Raw genomic sequence first — 12,994 nt, 5'->3', positions numbered from 1 at the left:
GAGACATGTAATTGAACTGATTAGCTACTTACTCCACCTAAATGTGTACAATAGCACTTGTAAGTTTAGAGGTTTCTCACTGGTGAACAGAAAGTAGAGGAGAAGGATTGAAAGAAGATTCTTTTGGTAGCATTTTGGTTGTATGGAACTAGATTTATGCTCTCATTATTAGATCTTATTCAGATAGGATCCATTATATTAAAGTGAGGCATTTTAATATTCTCAAATTTTCTTTTGACGGTTGCACAAAAGTGCATATGTGAAGGTTGAAAGAAGTGAAAATACACCTGAGCCGGGCATGCAGTTGGGGTTTGGTATGTTGGGTTCATGTGAAGGAACAGATGCGTATTCTGTGATTCAGCAAGATCCCACTTGTCTCTGCAGGTCTGCAGATTTCAGTTGGAATAGCACTATCCTTAACTTTTTGGCTGGGCACAGTAAAGATCTGTGTCACATGTTAGCAGTAATGTACTTTCCCTGCCACACTATGTAGGATTAGAATACCTTATTAAACTAATTCCAACTTGGGCTTTGATTACCTTATCTTTGGTAGAAATGAAGTTTTAGAGTGAAGTCTAAAGAAATTAGAATTCCCATTTGGTAAGATGCCTTCACTCAGAAATAACGCCACTGGCCACTTCTTGCCCTGGCTCTGAAAATTAATTGGTGTCAATATGGTGTTCTCACTTTCCACATGTGAAATTCCATGACAATGTCTTGTGGAGTTTGAAATTCTATAACAATGGCTATTTTTCAATCATAGGGTGTCACGTCCTTAGTCTTTTACCAAGCGCACGTGCGGCACTTGACAATTTGTTCACGATCTTGCTATGCCAAGTTAGCCCAAGATTCTAGGAATCGCTAAGAGAATGAAAGAATGTTGTGGAGAACTTTGATTGAATTTTGTTTGATTTTTGGTTGATGAATTTACAAATGGATGCCCCTCTATTTATACTGCTCATCTAGGGGCTAAAGTGTAAATAATAATTTCTACATAAGTCCCTACATATTTACATTAAGGTTCTTTCTGTAGAACTCTACATGCCTAGAATATTCTAAGGATCTTCCATGTAAATCTATAATCTTCTATGGAAAATATCCATATTTCTCTAGAATCATCCATTAGGACAACTTTTTCCTATGTAAGCCTTCTACATGAGCAATTTTGTTCCATGTGGCACTTACGTGTAACTTATGTGCCATGATGATGTGGCTGGTCGTTACTCTCCCCCACTTGATGTTACGATGATCATGACGCATTGCTGCTGCATAAACTCTTGGATCTTATCTTTGAATAGCCACAAGTCCTCATTCCTGTGTAGCTTTTTTCGATGATTTCCCCTTCCAATGGATGTGGAACACGACAATGGCTTTTTGTCTCTATCTCTCTCAAAACTTGTAGTGGTTTTCAAGAACATCGACCCCTCCTTCTTGAGCCCCTTCACAAGCTGTATAGCTGAAAGTTGTGCTTGATTCTGCTTGTGTGGTATATTTATTGTAGGCACCATGCAAGCCCCTTCTCGTTCCATGACCAAGAGACGTTGGAGGTAGGGGTCGATCATAGTATGACAATGTCTAAAGAACTCTTGCCCTAGAACAATATCAAAGCTATCCATTGTAGTGGCGGTAAAGTTTGTCGTACCTTTCCAACTGCCCAATTTAACACCAACACCATTGGCTACGCCATGAGCATTTTGAGGATCAACATTCACGGTCTTGACGCTAGAGTTAGTTGGAGCAAGCTTCAACTTGATTCTCTTTGTTGCAGCCTCTGTCACAAAATTGAGTTGCTCTAGTGTCCACTAGTTCACGAGCGGGCTTGTTGTTGATGAAAAGGTCCACATATTGATTTCTATTCTAGTTAACTTGGTTAGTTGACTTTGTGATGGCTCCACATAGTCCAATTACACCTAATTGAGCTGTGACTAAACTCTCTCCTTGCGCATGCTCCTTTTGTTCACACACCATCGCACTAAGACTCTTTAAGTGACAATCCTTGAAGTTATGTGGCCCTTTGCATATGTAGCATCCCTTCTGCTTAGTCTGTGCTTTCTATTCTATATAGCTTTAATGATCAATTGACTTCTTGTTATCGAACTTGTGGGTACCTTGAGTCTTGTGGTGTTCTTGATGTACTATCTTGCTTTTACCACAGTCTCCTCCACCCTTAATAATGTCATCCTCTAACTTATTGCCTCTGTCTTTTTCATACTTCTCATTCCTGAATTCCATCAAAGATTCAACTTCCACTATGGCTTGGTCTATATTAGTAACTCGTCGGTGTTGCAACTCCTGCTTTGCCCAATTTTGCAACCCGTCCATAAAGTGGAACAACAAGTCATCGCTAGTGAGGTTGGGAATTTGGAGCATAAGGGTGGTGAACTCCTTGATATAATCATGTATGCTCCTTATCTGCTTCAGCTCTCGAAGTCTGCGTCTTGCCTCGTACAAGACAATTTAGGAAGAACTGTCGCTTGAACTCAGCCTTGAACTGATCCCATATGGTAATTGTGTACAGACCTCTCTCAGCATCAGCTGATTTTTGTCTCCACCATAGCATGGCAGTTTTTGACATGTACAACACTACAGTGTTGATCTTGGCATCGTTGTCTCTTACATTTCCATGACGAAAATAGTTCTCCAAGTGCCAAAGAAAGCTCTCTACTTCTTGTGCATCAAGAATTCCTTTGAAAACTGGTGGCTTGGGAGCCTCAGTCTTAGCCTCCCTCGTCACAACAACATTTTTGGCGGTCTTAGTCACGCCAACGTTGACCTGCTCCTCGAGTGTCTCTATCTTTGCCTTCATGGCATCGATAGTGCTCAACGCCTCCGTGAGTCTGCACTCTAAGGTAGCGATGGTCTATCTCATCTCTATCTCAGTCTGTGTGCGCCCATCCAAGTCATTTCGGATGCTCTCAATCTCTTAAAGAGTATGTCCTTCAAGAGCGCTTAGAGCGCCCTCTACCTTCCCTAAGCTTTGGCCAAATATCTTGACTGCATCCATCTCTACATTAACCTTCGTGACCCACTCTCTACCAAGCGAGACGTCCTCGGGCAAGACCTTCATATCATTCTCGCTCACCTCAGTAGTAGAAGGTTCTTGGGATGTAAGCCCTTTATTTGGCTCAACCTTGGGCAACACCTCCTGGTTCTTGTTGGCGATATTCCTCTTTTTCTTGTAAACATTCTTACCGGTGGCATCCTGGATGACATTGTTTTGGGTGTTAGCAGCGTTGATTTCTCCGTCGTTTGCCATTCCCTTAGTTGTAACCTCGCCCTGATACCACGTTGTCACGTTCTTAGTCTTTTACTAAGCGCACGTGCGACACTTGACAACTTGTTCACGTTCTTGCACTACTTGCTCACGATCTTGCTATGTCAAGTCAGCCTAAGATTCTAGGAATCGCTAAGAGAATGTAAAAGAGAACACAAGAGAATTGTTAGGAAGAATGTTGTAGAGAATTTTGATTGAATTTTGTTTGATTTGGGTTGATGAATTTACAAATGGATGCCCCTCTATTTATACTACTCATCTAAGGGCTAAACTGTAAATAATAATTTTTATATAAGTCCCTACATATTTACATTAAAGTCCTTTCTCTAGAACTCTCTACATGCCTAGAGTATTCTAGGGATCTTTCATTTAAATCTATAATCTTTTATGGAAAATATCCATATTTCTCTAGAATCATCCATTAGGACAACTCCTTTTCCTATGTAAGCCTTCTACATGAGCAATGTTGTGCCATTCGGCACTTACGTGATGCTTATGTGCCATGATGATGTGGCAGGTCGTCACATAGGGCTACAAAATGGACATGGGTGAATTTTACTGACCTTCACTCAAGAATGGATCCAACCATTCGATAATGGATTTGTCCGTACCTAGTATTTTTGGTCGGACAATTTCTTTTACAAATGTTATATTTGTCCATAATTTTAGAAATACGAGTTTAATGCTAAGAATCCTGAAGTATAAAACGAAGGAAAAATGATTTGATATACCCCTTAACTTAGTTATTTAGAGTTGATATAACCCTCGTTATGAAAGTGACTCATATTTACCACTACTGCTCATATATACCCTTTATTCTAAATGAAGTGGAAAAAAAATAATTTAAAATTATTTTTTTAAAATTTTTTATTAAAAAATAATAATTATAGGGGTATATTTGATCCTTCTCACACATAATTTATTTTTTTGATTCAACGGCTAATTTAAATTTATTATTTTGATAGTCAAATTTATTTTTCTTACTACTTTTATTGTAAAATTTATTATACATGCCCCAATTTTTTTTATAGATACATAAACTAAATTATAATATAACAGTAAAAAAAATAGTTTTAAATTACAATATAGTTGCAAAAAATAGTTTTAATTTTTTTTCTTATTTTTTTCTCTTTTTTCCATTCACACTTTTTTTTACTTCTCTTATATTTACATCAAAGAATAAAAAAATAAAAATAAGAATACGAATAAGAATTAGAAACTCGGATAATGATAATCAAATAAATTAAAAAATAATTCATGTGTGAAAAAAATTATATATATTCCTAAACTTTGCTGAAAAGAAATTCATATGTATATGTATATATTTTATTATTTTATTACTTTTTAAAAAAAATATATACCTCATTGATGAATTTTTTTAAAGTTAAAAATTTACAAATTAGTTTTTTCATTTAGATGAAAGTAATGTATATGCACTATTTTTGTAATAATGGGATATATGTGAGTAAAAGATGGTGACCAATCATTTGGCAGTAAGTAAAGAATGAATATAGATTCTGCGAGAATAGAGGGAAAACTTGACAGGGTGGGTCCAAGCCCTCATGGAATCTCATCTGTTGGTTAAAGGTACCAACATTGCACGCAGGACTCTTAACTTCCGCACACATTTGAATGATTTCTCTCTCCCCATATGTGTGTATTATGTAGGACCATGTTTGAATACTAACTTATAATTTGAAAATTGATTATAAATTTTAAAAATAAGTAGGTGCAACTTAATTATTTTTTTTGACTTATAAGTTTGTTTCAACTTATAAGATAATTAAAATAAGTCCATTCAAATAAATTCAATTATTTATTGGAACTTATTTTAAATATAAAATAATTTTAAATAAGTCAGTCAAACACTCAAAAAAACTAAAAATAACGTATAAGTAACTTATAAGTCAATTCAAATAGATTCTAAGTACAAAATATTATTCATTAATTCAAATAGACTCTAAGTACAAAATATTATTCATTGTGTTTTATTTTACTTGTTCATTTTAATAAATCAAAATATTTATTACTTTTAGTTAAAGAACTACATCAAATAGTAATAATTAAATTTAGAGTTTCAAAATATCATTAATAAAATTAATTTAATAAAATACTTCTTTTTAATTTTTTTGAAGAGATGTGTCAAATCAATGTGGACCAAATAATATGAAAGGGAGGGAGTAGCACAAAGAATATGATGCACTTCCATTCCTTTTTCTCTTTTAGCTAATCGAATTAGATTGATAATTCTCTCAAACTTTTACGAGTGTTACTGCTGAAATTCAAGTTGTATGTAATTCTGCTCAGATCTTTAATTTTGTCTTTCAATAATTTAGTGCAATAATACATTCACAACAATTAAGGGGTTGTTTGATAAATATATATTTTATTTGATTTGGTTTAATTTGATTATTTTAATAATTTAAAAATCAACTAAATTGATTTGATTTTGATTTTAATCAATAACTGATTCAACCGGCTGTGAACCCCTAATCTCATTATAGGCAAACTCTCTAAACGTTTTATCTTTTAAAGTCATTATGGGTGAGTCCAAATATTAATCAATTAATATGCTCCATTAATTAATAGATGCAGTCATATTGACCATTATAGTCCTAACTCCTACAATCATGAGTAGTCGTAGTAGTATTTTAAATTGTTAGTTAAGATTTTCTTTTAAGTTTATTATTACTATAAATTATTTAAATTATTATTAATAATAATAATTTATATTGTTAATAATAATAAGTTCGGTTATATATTTATAGCTTTTAAATAGTACGTTATATTAGAATTTAGTTTAAATTCTTTTGTTATCTACAAAGTTGTGTAATGTTTTTCTTTCTTGGTATACACGAAGGTTAGGTTAGTATATTTTTTATTTACTTATTTACTAATTATTTTATTTTATGATTTTTCAAGTTGTTACATTTTTATTGTTATCAAAGGTATGTACTGTGTGCATGTTAATTGATCCTATAGTATTACTTGTACAATGCATGTTGAGTAAAACACGGGGGATAAATGTGAAATGATATCATGATGTTAATCTCTTGCAATAAACTTGTTAGTTTGCTTGTGGCTTTACAAGTATGGTTGTTTCTTGTATGTGTGATTGTGTATGATATATGTGATTGTTGATTGATTCGGGTATCATGCCTGGTACATGATATTTTTTAGTTGGCTCAGGTACCATGCTGGTACATATTATCGGTTGGCTCGAGTACCACGCCTGATATGTGATATCATTCAGTTGGCTCGGATACCACACTTGTGCATGTTACTATACGATTGGCTCGGGTACCACGCCTGGTACATATTTGGTTGTGTGCATGTGTGATTGCTTACATGTGTGTTGGTTCCTTGAGTGGACCAAAAATGTATATATGTGATAATGTGGGACATTTTTATACAAAGGTTAAGTTAGGATAGTGGTGACTGAGAGTCTGATTGTATTACTGACTTGGTTTATAACTTGTGTTATGCCTGTGTCGTCTGGTATCTACTATGCTTTAGTTACTTGTTTACATACATATCTTTGGAACTGGCCGACGATGCTAATAGTACACTGTGAATTTTATATACTAATACTGTATTTGCTCTTTCTTTGTTGAGTATAGCGCATATTCAGGTGTCTTTTCGCGATCTCAACTATGAGACCTCAGTTTCCTGAATCCTAGGGTAAGCTATTTCTTCTGGGTTTTCATGGATTCCTCTTTATTTCTTAGTCCATCTGTTTGGACTTAGACTATTTAGACATTTTAGACTTATGTTCTTGTTTGGGGTTGCATCCTCCTTATTCTAGATGATTAGAGTTTTGGTACACGACTTTCAGATTTTAGGGGATTATTTTTACGATTGACTTTGATGATTGTTTTTATATATGGAAACTCGATCTTATTATTTTAAATTGTTATGTTAGTTCTTGATGTGTTACAGGTTGTTTGGTAGTTGGTCCTCTTATCGATGGTTTATTGTGTATGCATGTCACGCTGGTTCAGATCACGACAGAGTTGGTATCAGAGCCCTCTTGTCGTACAAAAATGAGTCTAGTAGAATCTTGTGGAACAGTACGAAAATGTCCATACTTTTCTTCGAGAGGCTACAAGAGTTTGGGAAACTATTTCTTCCTTCTTCCTTTGTGCTATAACTTGATTTCAATTGGTATCTGGCGATCCAAATTGTTATCTGACTTCTTTCAATCTTCTATCCACGGATGGTTGGTACTAGATGCAATGACACAATGGCAGTAGCTCCAAATATGAAGCCCAAAGCAGCAGGCAGAGGTAGAGGTAGAGGCAGAGGTAGGGGCAGGGGCAAATGGAAATAAACACCTTCCAGGGGTAGATCTCGAACGACGACTAAAACCAGAAAAGGAACCCTTCCCCCACCCCAAGATCATGTTATGGAAATGGTTGAGGTGAAAATTTGTAACACCTCATAGCATTCTAACTTATATAAATTTGAGAACCCAAGAAAAATTGAGAATAGTTCCCTGCCCAGGGACTACGAGCGGGAATATATGATCTGTAGGAGATCCTACGAGTAGTAAATGAGACTCGTAGGGTCACTCAAGACTTAGTGAAATTTTCAAAAGTCTAGACAAGTCCTTACTAGTGGGAGTTACGAGTTACCGAAAGTCTTACGGATAGTAGGGTAGTTTGTAGACTTATGTGTCACATTCCAGTAGCTACTGGAATGTGCAAAGCTTTCCTTGAGTGGGTATTACGATCCATAAAAGTAGGTATGAACCATAGAAGGAGGTCCGTAGACCCCAAGTCCAATTCCTAATCGAAGTCCACAAGTGGTCCTCTATGACCCATCAATAGGTCTACGGCCCGTAGGAGCTTGGTCATAGACCCACCAAACCACTTCCAGCGAGGTCCAGAATTGGACCCCAGTTCCTATGAGATGGACCTTATAGTCCATAGGAAGGGGCTCGTAGTGGCTAGAGACAATTTTAAGTAGGGGCATTCTAGTTTTTTTCCCACTTTTCCAAACTAAAACCAAGTCATTTGGGGACTAAAATTAGTCCCTTATCAGTACCCAATGAGGGTTTTCTCTCATTAACACTTATAATCTTTTGAGAGCAAGAATTGGAGAGAAGGATAAGAACTAGGGTTCAAGAGTGTAGCAAGATCATCGAATTTCGCTTAGATAATCTTTTATTTAGGTATGTAAGGCTATCCTAACATTGGACTAAGTTTATTTTTGTTCCCTACATCTTCATACAGTCAAGTTGAGTTTTGAGTTTGAGTTTTAATTCTGATAAAGTGAATTCTTGAGCATCTATATAATTTCTTATTGAGTTCTACTACATATATTTGATTATACTTTGATGAGTTGAGTTATTGAGATTATGGATTCGTGTTTGCATTTACATGGACCCTAATTGAGTTTTGTATTAATTATTTTATGTACTATTTTGAGTTAAAGAATAATTATTTTCATCATTTAATTGAAAAAGAGTTTGAGCATGAGTTGAGTTTGAGGAGTATTTTAATTATTATTTTGAGCATGAGTATAACTATTTTTAAACATCTATTTTTGAGATTCAGTTGAGAAGTTAATTTATGATTTAAAATGCATTCCTTGAGTTGAGCTTTTATCTACTTTTAAAGAAATGAGATGAATAGAGAAGAGTTGCGTTTTGAGCTAAGTCCAAAAGAGACTATTGAGTTAATTGATTAAATACACTCGCTTGAGTTATGAGCATAGTAAATTATAATTTGGGAGTAGTATTAAGTAATGATTTGGGTAAGAGTATAGAACTCAAACCCCATAACCTATGTAGCCAACATAGGATAGGATCGTACCGTTCATTCGAGCGACTACTTTTAGTCCCAAAGAGGACTTTTATTAGATCCAGAGATGAGTTTGTGTCCCCTACCCTAGCAAGGTATTGGACGGTAGTGACAACGACAACAGTTCGTTGTATTATCACGTAGCTCATAAGTGATGATTGTGGATTACAGAAACTCCCCAAGAGTGAGGTATACCTTATATTTTTATATAGCGAGTTGTCATTACCTATTCATATCTTTTAAAGCATTTTTTTACACATATCTATATGCTTTATTGAGTTAAGCTATTTTCAGAGTGAGTTCCTTGAGTAGAGTATCTTGAGTAAGTTTCTTTTTAGCTATTGTACATACCATACAAGACACTAGAGGTTTAACAAACAATATATAGTAATAAAAATCAAAGAATAAGTGTAAGACCCCAAAAGTCAAAAAGTCAAAAAACGAGGCTCAAAGGAAGATTCTCAGAAAAGCCCAAGCTTTTGGCACCAGGTGGCTCTTCACGAAGCTCTCCACAAGCCGTGGTTCTCTTCACGAGCCGTGGAGAGGACCTGTGAAGGTTACTGATGGCAAGGGAATTGGAAGAAGGTACCACAGATGGCTTCACGACCCGTGATGTAAACCACGAGTCATGGTGTAGTCTATGAACCCCACTCCCCAAAAGCTTGTTCAAGGTGCACACCACGAAAGGGCACCACGAGACGTGGTGAGTACCATGTGTCATGGTGGCCTCCATGGAGGTCACCCCTTAGAGTCCTAAATTTCCAGAGTTCAAGGCAGGCCCACGACCATCACCACGGGCCATGGTGATGTTCACGAACCGTGGTACATTCCCCGTCCAGGTGATTTTTCAGTTTAAATTTGGGGTATTTTGGTCTTTTCCTATGTTTTCATTAAAGAATGTGGACTATTTTTGAGAGTTTATTCTAACCTATTAATTACTCTAAGCTCTCTTAACCCTCTCATTCTCACACTAGCTCCCTAAATCAAAATCTTCTCTCAAAAAGTGTGCTATCTAAGTCTCCTTCTTCCTCAAGTGAATTCTAGGGATTTTTTCAAAGTCAAGCTTTAATTCTCTACAACTTAGGGCTTCTAAAGGTCAAGGAATGTGGGAATTCATCCTTGAGCCCTTTCACCCATGGAATCCCAAAGATTTCTTCTCAAATGTCTTATGCTTTTCTATTCTAAAAGTCCTAATATCATGATTTGCATTAGGTCTTCTTAATTATGATATATTTCAATGTTATTAGCCTAATTATGCATAATTCACATGACATTGCATGATTTCAAAGACCTATGTTATATTCTGGTTCAAGCATGATTTATGAGTTATGATCATGATTTTCAAGTTATTTCAATGAAAGCTTTATGAATGATGTTTCAAAGATTCTTTTAAGCAAAAAGATATGAATGATGTTTCAATGATGCTATAAGCAAAAAAGTTATGGTGCAATAAGGACAATACTTGCACAATCATGTTAAAGAACTTAAAGGTTGTGATGGAATTTCCTCACACATTCATGATGAAGTTAATAGATGAGTTATTCTTATGTTATCTTTATAAAGATGGATTGATATTTATTATTATCTTTCCTAATGATGTTAATAATTATGTTTTCATGAAAGTTCCATTGGGATAATGACTTAATACCGAGAGGACTTTAAGGTGAGGTTAGGTCCAATAGCCACTATAGCTATCCAAGGAAATCTTAGTATCAACCTTTAGTCCCTAACTACGTTGCCCACATAGGTTTAAAGATGTCAATATTGCGAAGCTAGTGGATCCACATATAGCCTAGTTAAAGAGAGTACCATGACGTAGTATACACTGGCAAGGTAGCCTCCCTCTTCTCGATGTGGGGATTATCAAATTTCATGTTATAGCTCGCATGGTCTTAAGTGTCGGTTAAGGTCTTATTCTACATCAGTTAAAGAAAAGTTATAAAGTTTTCATGATGATGATGTTTTGATGCATTGACCAATGAGTTAAATGTTTTAATGTTTTCATGGTTTTACTTATGTTTTAAAATATTAGTCTTGCATCCCATGATTCATATTGATTATGTCATATGTTTATTGTTCATGCATACTTCTCACATACTTAGTGCATTCTATGTACTAAAGCATAATTTTGCCTACGTTGTATCATAATGTAGGGACGGACGATCATTGTCTACCTTCTATTCTTGAGTATAGTTGAGCCTAGACTAGCACTTGTAGTGAGTCCTCATGCTTTGAGAACAAGACACTTTATTTTCATTGCGTCATTTGACTATTTCATTTCTTATGTTGTCATGAGTGAGTTAGGAGCTTGTCTTATGCCCCCATCCAGTTAGTAGAGACATGTAGGATGTTTCGAGTCTATGTTGTCTTTCATTCCGTATTTTGAGACTTATGGTCTACTTTGAGACTATGCTTCCGTGTCTATGCTTTAGGTTATGTTGCTTATCTACTTTATGCATGCTCTTGAATGATATGCAAAGAGGCTTGGTTGGGTCCTTCAGGATTTTAATCGCCGTGTCGCGCCTAGGGCGTAGCTTGGATTGTGACACTAAGAAATTACAAAAACAATACTATGTCTACTAATATTAACGGGCAACAAGATGAAACCCTGCTATCTACTAACCTTCTATCCTATTTTGTATTCACCACACCCTCTTATTTAAAGTCATGTCCTTGGTAAGCTGAAACTACACCACATTTAATCTAATTATCTCTCTCCAATACTTCTTAAGTCTACCTCTACCTCTCCTGAAATCATCCATAATCAATCTCTCACATCTCCACACTGGGGCATATGTGCATCTCCTCTTCATATACCTAAATCATCTCACCCTTGCTTTACACATTTTGTCCTTGACCGAAGTCACTCCCTCCTTGTCTCGAATATCCTCATTTCTCTTGTTTGTTACTCTATGCTATAGAACAGAGCAATAATAGTGTATAAAATGCATATGAATAATCTAATTCAATGTTTTTGCTTATGGATATGTTCAAGTGTACATCAACCCCAGGAACTGAGCCATCACCTGTATCACTTAAAACACAAGTGAACAAAGAATCTCTGGTTGCAAAAAAATGTAAAGTTAGCTATATATATTGCTTCATTATAACATTCTTTGACAATTGGAATATCAGCCCGTGATAAGTTGTAACTCATAGTCAGAATTGAAATCGTACTGTTTTTTTCTTCAGTCCATCAATTTTCCTTCTTTATTAAATCAAAGAATTCGATCAACAAATATTATATATTTTAGAAAGGCCTTGTGGTTGTGTATTATATTTTGTTATGAACTTCCACTCATTTGGTAAGTTTATACAAGAATTGATTTTTCTTTTTGGATAGTTTTCACCAATTTTGGGGATTTCATGTTTAGAAAAAAAATAATACTAACTTAAGAAATTCGAATTGCTTGTTCAAATAAACCTTCAACATCGAATCATGTCCAAACGGAGCCTTAACGTAATCTGTTTCTTATTATCCATAATGTGTAATTTATAATTTATGATTTCTCTTATAAAAAAGTGGTCATGTCTTGCGTTATGCCACAAGTAGATAAATCTTTTTGACATGCCAGCTTCGAAAGACAAATATATTCTGTTCTTAGAGCACTATCGTTCTCAATATCTCGAGTTCATATAGTATTCGATATACTTGGACCGATCAACTTGAATTATATGTAGTAAGAATTATGCTTTAGTACGACCAAAGGTTAGCTTACATTTTTAGGACCACGTACGTTAAGAATTCAAAAAAATAAATCAGTTCCTATTCATATCTATTACCATAATAATTACTAACAAAAAAAAAATGGTACTTCACATTTCAAGATATTGAAAGGGCCCAACTTAAGTAGGGTCATATTTTGACAAATAAGGTCACTCCGATAATAAGCACCTTCTATCTAAGGGTGGCTCG

Source organism: Solanum dulcamara, chromosome 3 (genome assembly GCF_947179165.1).
Source record: "Solanum dulcamara chromosome 3, daSolDulc1.2, whole genome shotgun sequence".
Lineage (NCBI taxonomy): Eukaryota > Viridiplantae > Streptophyta > Magnoliopsida > Solanales > Solanaceae > Solanum > Solanum dulcamara.
Note: the sequence above shows the minus strand (reverse complement) of the source record.